Genomic DNA, 12,824 nt, shown 5'->3' on the forward strand with positions numbered 1-12,824 from the left:
AATGAACCAACCAAGCATTATCTTTCAAGATATCAAGACATGATTCAAATTCTTTAATAAATGGCAAGAGAGTCCCATTAAATATTGAAGTCACGAGAAACAGGGGACCTATAGAATTTATGTGAAGATTTTCCTTCTGTCCTTTCCAAATTATAGCTCTTATTGAGATCACTAATATAAATTGAAACTTCTTTGTACTGAAAATAGGTTTAATAAGATTTCATTAGAATGTATATAAAATTTTGAATTTCCTGCAGACTTTTTAAAAGCATGGAGTTAATAGCCACTATTTTAGCTGGTGACTTGATTGTTTTCATTTTTATTAGTAGATTTTAAATATAAAATTCAATTCTTTTTAATTTATACACATGAACATTGAGTTTCCAACTCAGTGGGCATGCTTGATATAAAAGGGAAAACAGCATTCTCTAACACCCAAAATAATGGCAGTTCAGGAGAATTGCATTAATTCTCTATAAGTAATAAACATACTGTGGTTTGTGTGCAATAATTTTGACTTCTTTATTATTAATACAAATTTTGTTAAAATAAAACATTTTATTTTTCATCTGAATGAACTATCGATATTTTTCATCTGAATGAACTATCGATTTCTTCCACACTTTCCTTATGGCATTCTTCATGTCCTTATTTCTAAAAGTATAAATCATTGGATTAAGTAATGGGGATAGCATGGTATAAAATATTGCTACCACTTTGTCAAAGGAGAAAGAAGTAGGAGGCCTTGCATATGTAAATATGCATGGGATAAAGAATAAGACCACTACAGCAATGTGGGACCCACAAGTAGACAGAGCTTTCCATTGTCCTTCAGAACTGTGGGATTTTAGTGAAAGCAAGATAAAACCATAGGAAAAAAGCAACAAGGAAAAGATTATGATGCAGATAAACCCACTGTTGGCAGCCACCAAAAGTCCATAGATGTGGGTGTCAATGCAGGCAAGCTCCAGCAATGGGTATAAATCACATATGAAATGATCAATGACATTGGGTCCACAGAATGGCAGCTGCAAAGTGAAGATAATTTGTATAATGGAATGTAAGAAGCCTCCTGCCCAGGCCACTGCCACCAGAATGCCACAGAATCTCTGAGTCATAATAGAAGAGTAGTGTAAAGGCATACAAATGGCCAAAAAATGGGCATAAGCCATGGCTGTCAGAACAATCACATCAGCCCCACCAAAGAAGTGTTCAAAAAAAAGTTGTATCAGTCATTCTTCAAAGGAGATGGTTTTTCTCTCATAGACACAATCTACAATCATCTTGGGTGTCATGGCAGAGGAGAAGCTTGCATCCAGTAAGGACAGGAAAGCCAGAAAGAAATACATGGGGGAGCCCAGCAGTGTAGGGCTGCAAACAATGGTCACCACAATTGTCATGTTGCCACCGATAGTTGCAATGTAGACAAATAAACATATAATTAATATCAATTTATGAACATTTGGGTTCTGTGATAGTCCCAGGAAGACAAATTCAGTTACAAAACTCTGGTTTTTCATTGTTTCCAAGGAGAAGATGAATGTCCAATTGAGAGCATGTAATTTGGTAATGATAAATATTTTTGTCAATCCAATTTATGACTTTGAGATCAACAAAGACTTAATACAGCTAGATACAAAATTACATTGAGTGTTTGATTTCACTGAGAAATAACCCCCCCCCAAAAATGCAAAAAAAATTACATAGTAGTAGTAGAAGATCAATCAGATTGAGGTGGAGATACATTATAGAATATTTAAAACCTAGAGGTCTGCACACATAGAAATGGAAACAGAAACATGTGTAGAAGATTTTCCATTCATTTCCACTTGTCCACACAAATGAAAATGCTTATGTGCTTGCACTCATTAACTACATGTAGCAATAGAGAATCATATATTTATGACAATATGGACATGTTTATAACTTTTGTTAAAAAATGTAAACAAAAATATTGTTTACTGTTGAAGTTAAAAATAATCTATGTTTATAAATTACACTTTCAGTTAATAGAAATCATTTCAACTATAAATAAAAGTAAGAAACATGCAAAATGTACAATAGTTTCTGTCTTCAATTCTATGATTAATTTCTCTTGAGTATTTAACTATGAATTCTAAAACTATTTACAACTATCACCAAGTAACAGTAGGATAAAACAAACTTCAAATGATCATGACATCAGCCATTTCCTATGTATCTTCAAGGAAAGTATGCCAGTACATGAATCAGGGTCTGGCTACTCCAGCCTAAGGAGAAAACAGAAAGCAAATGGCGAAAATGAGTCAGAAAACCAGCTACTGACTCTCCCAAGCATAACCAATACAGGATTTGCTATTTGTTCTGTGGCTTGGAGCACATTACTTAAGGTTCTAAAAATTCTCAAAACTTGGAGTGACATTTCTGTGTTTGAACTTGATAAAAATGTCTCTCAATTCATTCTTAAGAAAGCATGAAAACATGATAAGAATGCTGTCAGTATAAAAGGAGAAAGTATTGAGGGGAAAGAGCATACCACAGAGTCAGAAGAATGGTATTCTATTCCTACTTCTAACTGTACTATCACCACTAATGATGAACATTTTACTAACGTTCCTATAGATCTAAATACTTAAAATTATTTTGACCGGTCACAGCACAATCACAGACATTAAACATCTCTCCTTCAACCACTGATAAATGTACAACATTGCCCTCAGAACTCCTGCTCCAGATAGCGTCATTGTATCAAGAAATTCATATTGACTGGGACAGTGAAAAAAAGACAAAGCTTATGTTAATTGAATTATTCTTATTGCCTATTTTCTTAACAAGTATAGTGAATTAAGACTATGCAAAGTAAAAGTTCTCATTAAAATATTTAGTTGCTACTATCAGATATCTAATAATGACAGCTTGTTCATGTAGCAGACATTTTCCCCAAACAAACTAAGCTACCTCTATATCTTCTGACATAAAATAGGGACAGGAACACAGATCAAGCTCAGAGACTTGTGAAAGTCTACCAGACAGTTATGTAATCACATTTTACAAAACATGCATCAATGATTATAGACAAAATTGATATCAGCATTATTTTAACCAGCATCTACATAGAAAATAAAAATTTCATTAGCATAAAAACCTGCCCTTCAAAAATTATGCAATCTTCAATTGTAATACAAATTGCAACAAAAACATTTTTTTCATTAAACTATTTTATAAAGAATATGAATAATGATTTTGAATATATAAACATGTTTGGAAACTTTCTATTAAATATCTCAGCTCTATACACTTACTATAAAGGTGAAATGAATTAGAGAAACAACATAATGCAAGATCTTGCATTACGTATATTAGTAAAATGGAGAGTACCTAAAATTTGCATAGGAGACATTTATACGAATCAAACATTTATTCCTTATCCACTTAGGTAAGAATGTTCTTTTCCATGACAACCTGGGAACTCTGACCCCTGACCCCTGCAGATTTCAGTACCTTCTCTCGGCTTTTGCTGATACTCTGATGATTGACCCAAATGCTTCAATTGTCATAATATTGATATTTCTTGAATGAGAAGGACTCTGACACCATTTCTGTGTTTCCATGATGTTCATTCTAGAGGGTACGTGAACGCTCTCCTGGTTTCTTTCTAATTCATCTGATTTAAAGGAGACACTAATCCATGGCCAGCACCAACATAGCACATGGTTCCAGATGCTCAATTTTCCTGAACATTCTAAGGCAGGAGCCTAACATTATTTACAAACATCAAATGAACACATTTGACTCAGAATACTCCACAATCTGGCTTGTAACATTTTTTTTACCTTAATGTCTCTTCCAATGAAGTTGTCCTGTGTGTGATTATGGACATGGTAAAGTCTGTGTTGTATATTAGTAAGTAGAAAGAGGACAGCATTCCATGATTCTGCATCAGAATTCTGGATATATTCTCTGAAAATTCACTATTTAATCTTAAAATTGAGGAAGTGTCAGAGGATTAAAATATGTTAGAAAATAATTCCGTTGCAGTAGAAAAGTAAATTATATGCTTGCTGCATTTCTGAGTTGAATTTCATTCACAGATAAAATCTCAAGATAATATTAATTTCATTAAACCTATAAGAATGGCTGTTTTGCCTCCTACTTCAAGATTCTTAATAGTTTTTAAAGGCTTCAGTATTTATTGGATATTTATTATACATCAAATCCTATCCTACCGGTTTCATAGATGTTGTTTTACCTGCTTCTCCCATCCTTGATCATAGCAAACACAGTTTACACACTAGAGCCTCTGATAATAAAATAAAATTATTATAAATCTCGCTCATGTTAATCAATCCATTAACAGTTCTAGTGATGTCACTGTCCTGTTTTATATGGAGTAGGTTTACTAAGTACCTGGTCAAACTCTAAACCTATTTCTAATCTGTTTTCTCATCTAGGTCAAAGTACAGGAGTATCTTCTGCAAACCACTGTCCCCACATGCTCTCTGCAACAGGTTATCAAGGAGAAACAAAAGAAGCTGTATTTTCTTTCTTTATTTGCAAACAGAATTTAAAGAGTTTTCTATGTGATTCAAGAATATGTAGCCCCACCCATCCCAGAGCTTGGAAACTTTCCATTATTGTGACCTCTATGACATAATTGTGAGAGCAGTTATTTTCTCACGTGTTTATGAATTTCTATGTCCGCAAAGAATTAGAGTGTTTTTTCCTCCTTTGGACTTCTCCATTATTTAGTTTGAAGATGCCTCCCAAAATTATTTGAGTGCTGAGAAAAGATTGCACTCATCCACAAAAGAAGCATGATTATTTGTGGTACATTTGCATATTCATCAAAGAATAATATGTCTATTTACACACAGAAATATTTATTAGTTACTCAGAATGTTATGTTTTCCTCTCAGAAACTTATTTTGAGATTCTATGAATTTAAAACTAAATGCAAAATTTTGGCAATTAAATTTTTATAAAGGTGAGGGCATGAAGCTAGCCACTGTCATGTTAGTGAAACACAACAATGATGATGGAAGCTACTCATTCATTGGCAGCTGCTCAGACCCAAAATAATCACACAGAATCTTTATTTTTGCAATAACGTTTGGCCAGTAGCTTAAGCATATTTCTAGGTCGTTTTTATATCCTAAACTAACCTATCTCCATTAAGCTGTGAATAACCACAAGGTCGTGCTCTGTTGGCAAATTTTGGAGTCTGTCTTCTGCATCAGCAGCTACATGGCATCTGACTGACTCTGCCTTCTTTGTCACAGCATTCAGTTTAGTTTTCCTACCTAGCTCTACTCTGCCCTATCACAGGCCAAAACAGCTTCTTTATTCAATGACCAGTAAAAGCAGCACATATACAGAAGAACCTCTCACACCAAAGGACAGACATGAGAGAAGCTAGCAATAAATCTGACACTAGAGAAATTCCCAGGAACCCACACGGATGAACCCAGCTAAATCCCTAAGCAATAGAGGAGAGAGCGCCCAAACTGGCCTTAATCTGTTGTCAGATTGATGAATATCTTAAAAGTCATCATAGAACCTTCATCAAGTAACTAATGGAAACAGGTAGAGACCCACAGCAGAGTACTGGGCTGAAAATCAAAATCCAGTTGAAGAGTGGGAGTAGTGAGAATATGAGCAAAGAGATCAAGACCATGATGGGTACAACAACTGACACAGTTTACCTGAGCTAATGGAAACTCAGCAACTTCTGCCAGACAGGGAAGCAACCAGCATAGGATCAAACTAGACCCTCTGAATGAGAGTGACATTTGTATGACTGGGCAGACTGCAGAATTAATGGCAGTGGCACCAAGATTTATCCCTCCTGCATACACTGGCTTTTTGGAACCCATTCTCTTTGGATGGATACCTTGCTCAGCAAAGGTATTGTATGGACATTCTCCATAGCAATGTGCCTTACCAAGTCAGAGACCTGTATGGGGTTGGGTTGGGGGAAAAGTGAAGGAAATCAGAAGAGGGGAGGGAGTGAGAACTGGGGTTGTTAAATAAAATGAAAAAAGTTTGTTTTCTTATTTAAATATAACATTTCATAAAAAGCAAAATGAAAATATGGTACATTTACCCAATGAAATATTATTTGTCCATTAAAAAATTATATCATACATTTCAGCAAAATAGATGGCACTAAACAAAAGTTTTCTTGAGGGGGTGTCCCAGATGCAGAAAACAAATATGGTATATATTTACCTATATGTAGATAATAGCTATTAAGTAAATAATATCCAAACTGTATTCTAGAGAACCACAGAGGATAGGTATATATAGTAACAGAATATATTGTACAGATATAGATCTTATTAGCAAAGGTAATTTGAATAGATAATTATGGATGGATGAAAATAACTGGAATGGGAGGATCAAATGGGAAGGAGAGAGGATATGGGGATAGAGAACTGAACTTAAGGACTATATGAGGGTTGGTCTGGAAACCTAATATAGTAGAGGCTTTTTAAAATATATCCACATATGAAGGCAATCTAAATACAATTGCCAAATAAAGGGAGACATAGTCCCAACTCTACAGTTCTCTTGCCATCAAATGAAGCTTCCAGAACTGGGATTAGATTACATCTAACTGAGTTGTTGTTCATAGGGGTTTATGGAGAATATTCAAACAACTGAGGCAATTGCCAAGATAACAGATTTCTGTCTGCAAATTGACAGAATGGCCCATTACTGAGGACATTTTCGAAACTATTTGTAACAGGAAGGCCGCTTGTTTGTCCTGGCTGCCCAGGACTGAAATAACCATACAGAAATTGAATTAATTAAATTACTGCTTGGCGCATGAGCTCTAACTTCTTATTGGCTAACTCTTATATTAATTTAATCCATTTCTATTAATCTGTGTATTGCCACGTAGCAGTGACTAACCAGAGGAAATTTACTAGGGAAAATTCCCAGCAACTATCTCCAGCGGATCAATGCCATCTCTCTGACTCTGCCTTCTTCCCAGCATTACATTTAATTTCTCTGCCTACCTAAGTTCTTCACTGTCAAGGGCCCAAAGCAGTTTCTTTATTAACCAATGAAAGTAAGACAAAGACAGAAGGACCTCATATACCATGCATTGAACATAGATTTGTCTATCTGGTACTTATAAAAAGCCTTTACTCCTACATTCTAGACTTCATAAAGTACAGTCTTTGGTACAGGAAGGTACTCTGCTTGCTACCAAAAGAAAGACAAACACCAAACCAGCCACAACCCTTTGATCTATAATGATGTCCTACCTGAAAAATATGCTGAGACAATATTGCCACACAGCTTGTGGGAATAACCATCCAGTAACTGATTTGACTTATGATCTACTCAATCAAGTGGAACCAATACCCAACATTGTTTGCAACAAAAACATGATACTAGATAGTCCATGTATCTAAGGTCAACCCAAATAGTACTGGTCTAAAAAAGAGGAGAAATGACAAAATAATTGATCAAAATGCTATTCAACTATATTTATAGATCAGTGCCTTGTTCATCCATTGTCATAGGTACTTCCTCCTGTAGCATATGGGAACAAGTATAGAGACCCTCAGTACGACATTATATAGACTGTGAGATATCTGGGAGCACTCATGCCCAAACTTGTCATCTCCATCAAATTCTTTTCCTCATAACTGAAGACTGGAAGAAGAGGCATAAAGAATGTTAAGAACCAGAGGTTGGGGCCGGGCGGTGGTGGCGCATGCCTTTAATCCCAGCACTCGGGAGGCAGAGGCAGGTGGATCTCTGTGAGTTCGAGGCCAGCCTGGACTACAAGAGCTAGTGCCAGGACAGTCTCCAAAGCTACAGATTAACCCTGACTCGGGAAAAAAAAAAGAAAGAAACCAGAGGTGGAGGAGGTTGTAGGAGACAGTTTTATCTTTTCCAGCAGAAACTATGTTAATTAAACACAACTTTGCCTATTAGCTCGGGTTTTTTAATAACTAGTTCTTACATCTTAAATCGACCCATTTCTATTATTTTATATTTTACCCCATGTTTATGGTTTAATGTTAAGGTTTTGGTAGGAGAACACCTTTCTCCTTCAGTGTCTACATGGTGTCTCTCTGACTCTGCCTTCTTTTCTCCTTTATCTCTGCTTGGAATTCCCACATTGCTCTATTCTGGGCTGCCATAAGTCCAAAGCAATTTCTTTATTAACCAATGAAAATAAAACATATTCACAGGATATAGAGGGGAATCCATATCACCTCTTTTTTTTTCTGTCTAAATACAAAGGGAGGTTTTAACTTTAAGATTACATACAATAAAACTGTTATCAAGTTATCAAGAAAGAATTATAGTTACAATATTTAGTCCTCATACATTTGGCAAATTAAGGAAGATACTTTATCATCTATCCTATTTTTGTGAATCTAATGTTTTATTTCTAATCTATATTTTATAATTATAACTATATTTCTTCAACACCTTAAAAGACTCCAGAAGGATATAATAATACCTAAGTAAACAGGAAGCACACTGTAAGCAACTTCTAAAACTCTATAATTGACCAAGTCATCTTGCTGCCTGGAGGGTCACCCAAAGTTCTTCTGTACTATTGGGGCATCCATCTTCAGCCTTCAGGCCCATAATATCAGACAATCTTTTCATGAAGAAGGAAGTTTCAAAGACAGTTCTTCCTATATTGGCAACATGTCGGTCACATTCTTCTGTGTCCTGCAGAATGTCTAGCATAAATTTTAAAGAAAGACTGTGTTACGCTTTGGCAAGTTCAGCAGTCATTTGTCTATGGGATCTGAATGCCCAGTTCATACAACATACCACTAAGCAATCCAGGTTCCATAGCAGTTTCTTGCCCACATGGCTAACAGGCTACATAAGAAGCCTTTTCAATGACCATCATCCTCTTGAAGTAGATTGGTGATGACAGGAGCAGATGAGCATCATTGTTATAAAAAGTCCTAAGTTCTTAAAACATTTTGAATGCCAGATTCTGTTAGTCTTTCAAACGTTTGAGGAATACATACCCATCTGAAATATATCTCTGTACATCAAGAAAATCTCACTAACATGACTACAAGCTAGACTATTATAGATTACTATCTATTTACTTATATTTTCTTAATATATACTATATTTTTAAATGAGCTTCACAAACACAATACCTCAATCAAAAAAGAAATATTCAAATATTAAAATTGACTTTAAATTTGTATCAATAAACCAAGATTCAGACCAATGCAAAGTATTCATCTCTAAAGCATAAACCCTTTAAATGTAAACAAAAATTTCTAAACAATCATTTTGGGAATCTAGGTGTAGTTCTCTAAACCTTTACATTTTGATTGGCGGTGCTGTTATTCATGTTTTATGGGGTATCCTGTGGACTAAATCATCTCAGTGAGCAGTCCTGAAGCTGCCATGGATGTTGGCCCATCCATGCCATTGTTTCATGGGGTCTTGTTTGATCAAGCCATATTAGACAGTAAGGAAGCCACAGCTTTCTATCCTCTGTGGAAACAAAAGCAGATGCTCTTTTCCTAAGCAACATCTCCTTAGACCTAAATTTTAAAGTCAAGATACCTATAATATATTGTATATATTATATATATATTTTAATATATATTAATTGGTTTAGCTTAGTAGTCTGTACAATGAAATCTCTCTCTTTCCTTTGCTCATACAAGTAAACAAATTCAAAGAAAACAATAATATATATAATCCAGGCTCACTGCATATATTCCATCTCTATCGGGCTTATTCTTATTACTCTATTACTTTTCCTGCATGTTTAATATTTATTTTATTATGTTTGCTCTTTAAATCTATGACTGTTTGTACTCTCTTATATTATAACTCTCTATACTCATTTTCTCTCTATCCAAGCCTATATACATTTATCCAACACTGTGAATCATTCAGAAGTCTTTTTAATCTGAATCTGTCCTTATTGTATGTTTATCTGTAATTATTTTCTGATCAGGAGCTTCTTTTTTTCTAAATGCTGAGTGGTCATGGCTAGGATCAAGTAAGTAGCCCTGCCTGTTGGCTCTGCCCAGTACAAAATGGCAGAAGCATGTTCAGTACCTCTGAGAGCCATGCATACCACCTTAGCTCCAGGGAGGCAACGGGTCTGTCACCATTAAGGAATTTACAACACACTGCTAACAGACCCCATTTAAGTGCTTGTTCTTCTGAAAGAGCCAGAGTTATTCTGGCAACTAGCACAAATCAGGAAGTCATACCCAAAGAAGCCATGAAGCCTTTGTGGCTAATGCTGAGTCAGGAAGCCCTCTCTTAAAGGAGATGTGGTGCCCCTGCTGGCTGCCAGCAATCAGAGACAATTGTATCTACCAAGAAGGTGTCCTAAACTCTGTTTTTTTCCCTTCAGAATTCCTTTTCAATCTCTCTCAGTTTTTATGTGGATATAGTCTGCCAAATGCTATGTGCCTGTAAGCTAAAGATAGGTGCCCCCATGTTTCAGAAGAACTTTGGGTGACTGTACAGGCAATGAGACATCTCTATCATTTAGTTTTAGAAGTTGCTTGCAATGCACTTCCCGTTTACTTAGGTAATAATATTTCCTTCTGGAGTCTTTGATGGAGTTTAATAATGATAGCTATAGTTTTCCTTTATTAAAATATAAGATGAAGTAGGAATATATAAATATTGCAACTATAAATCTTGCTTCATACCTGTTTTATTATATGTAATTTTACTATGTTAAAGTTAAAACCTTCTTTTTTATTTAGACAGAAAAAGGGAGGTGGTGTGGGATTCTACTCTGTATTCTGTTAAGTCATTGGCCAAAAGCAGCTTCTTTATTAGCCAATGGTATACAGTCAGGCTGGAGAAGACATATAGAGAGAGTAGGCAGTGTCAGTAAGAAGTCATGTAGCTGGCACAGGAGACAGGCATCTTTGCTGTAGCTCACCAAAACTTTGCCAGTAGCCCATGACCTCGTGGTGAAGCACAGATTAACAGAAATGGTTAATTCAAGATGTAAGTGCTGGACAAAGTTTCTGTGTGATTATTTTGAGTCTGAGAGGCCAGGAATGAACAAAGTTTCTCCCACTATAGGTATGAGCCTGAAGCATGAGAGAAAACTGGTATTTAATTCAGTGGAAATTTTAGAAAAGACCATCGAAGGAAATACATTTCATTTATTCTATTTCAATATTACATTCTACTTAGTTTCCACACCTCACAAAGAAAGGTACAATTGGAGTTGTGCATACAAAAAATTAAGGCCCAGAGTATCATCTCATCAAAATTCTACAGAATTAATCTGAGATTTGGTTTCTTTGTCTTGTTTTTTATTAGTTAAAAATTCACAATCGTGTCTTAATGAAAATTAGTATCTGGCATGATCACACTGCTAATGCATGTTGTCGCCTTGCTCTTTACTTTGAAACATGTAGATTTTCTACTGTTCCTATGACTTCCTTGTCTTAGTTTATTTTTATCTATTTCAGTGAAAGGAGTTGAGTTAGATTAAAATGAAACATCTGAAATGAAATAGGTCAGATAATGTTATGAAACAGCACACTGGTCTAGTTAGAAAGTTTTAGATTGTTGCCAAGATATGAGTGGCACTACTGGACTAAAGACCTGTTTTAAAGATGTAAGTCATACCTGGCAATCGAAAACTGGACAAATAACAAAGGCTAATGAAACCTTGGATCTTAGAAGGGAATCTACAATGACCTGTTTAGCAAATCAGCATAATCCAACATGCATTCTAAATATCTGTCCTTATACCCAGAGATAAGTCTACCTTACCCTTCATCAAGTAATCTTCACTTTGCAACAGATAGAGACCAATACAGAAAAACACGATCAAAATGCAGACTTGTAGAGCCCAGTCCCAGTGGCTATATCTATATCATAGTTCCTATACCTAAGGCTCAAGGAGTCTCACAGAAGGAGAGAAAAGATTGCATAAATCAGGGGATCTGAGAGTTTGCTGTTTTTCTCTATTATACTACTACATAATAATCATATATGACTAGAAGTTTTGATCTGGTGAAAAATAATGCTAATCAATATTGAAGCAACTGAAAATGTAGAAGTACAATGTAGAAGACAGAATTGAACATAAGTTATGTGATAACCCCGTGTTCCGTGACAGGCATACCTATGGCAGTTGGGAACTTCAAGAATGACAAGGACTGATGTTTTGGCTCGGATGGCAGCATAAATGTGAAGGAGACATGTATAAGGTGCATCGCAACTGCTTTTACAGCCATCCTGACTCTACACATGTCCTCTGGTACCAAGTCCTTGGACAAGAAATTTTCTTGAATGCTATTAGTTCAATTATATTTCTTCACAGGTAAATATTGATAATAATAGTACATATAATAAAACAAATTATTCTAAAATGCATAATTTTAATCCAAGTCCAGAAAAAAGTTCATGAGACACACATGTGCTGTTTTTTTCTAACCCAGACTATGTCTACATTCCTGCTAAGTGGACAGAAATTCTCATGACTTTTTTCTCAGCTCATGCTCACAGTGAACCATCCTAGAATAGTGATCACAGCCACCAGTGAGATGTCTCATATTCTGGGCAGTGTTTAGGTGTTTCATAAGAATACCACCAGACACTCTAGGAGATGGATATTATTGAAGTCCCTGTGGTACAAATGTTGAAACAGAGGCAGAGGAGACTTACTAAGAAGGACAAGATCGGGATGACACAAACTGAGTGAACCTCGTGCTGTAACCAGGTGTGGCTTCAGGGTCCATGGCTTTTGGCACTGCTCTGACTGTGTCAAGTATTTCTCATATTCTGTCTTGCTACACCATGTACAATAAAATGAAAGATATTATTCTGTTATAGTAGTTATT

The 12,824-nt window shown here is 35.6% G+C and overlaps 1 pseudogene; it reads right to left on the reverse strand.

The window, feature by feature from the left end:
* Positions 1-578: 578 nt before the first annotated feature.
* Positions 579-1,547, reverse strand: LOC121436952 (annotated as a pseudogene).
* Positions 1,548-12,824: the final 11,277 nt, after the last annotated feature.

This window comes from Microtus oregoni, unplaced genomic scaffold (assembly GCF_018167655.1).
Source record: "Microtus oregoni isolate MIOR12 unplaced genomic scaffold, Mior012 000002F_ref0000024, whole genome shotgun sequence".
Taxonomy (NCBI): domain Eukaryota; kingdom Metazoa; phylum Chordata; class Mammalia; order Rodentia; family Cricetidae; genus Microtus; species Microtus oregoni.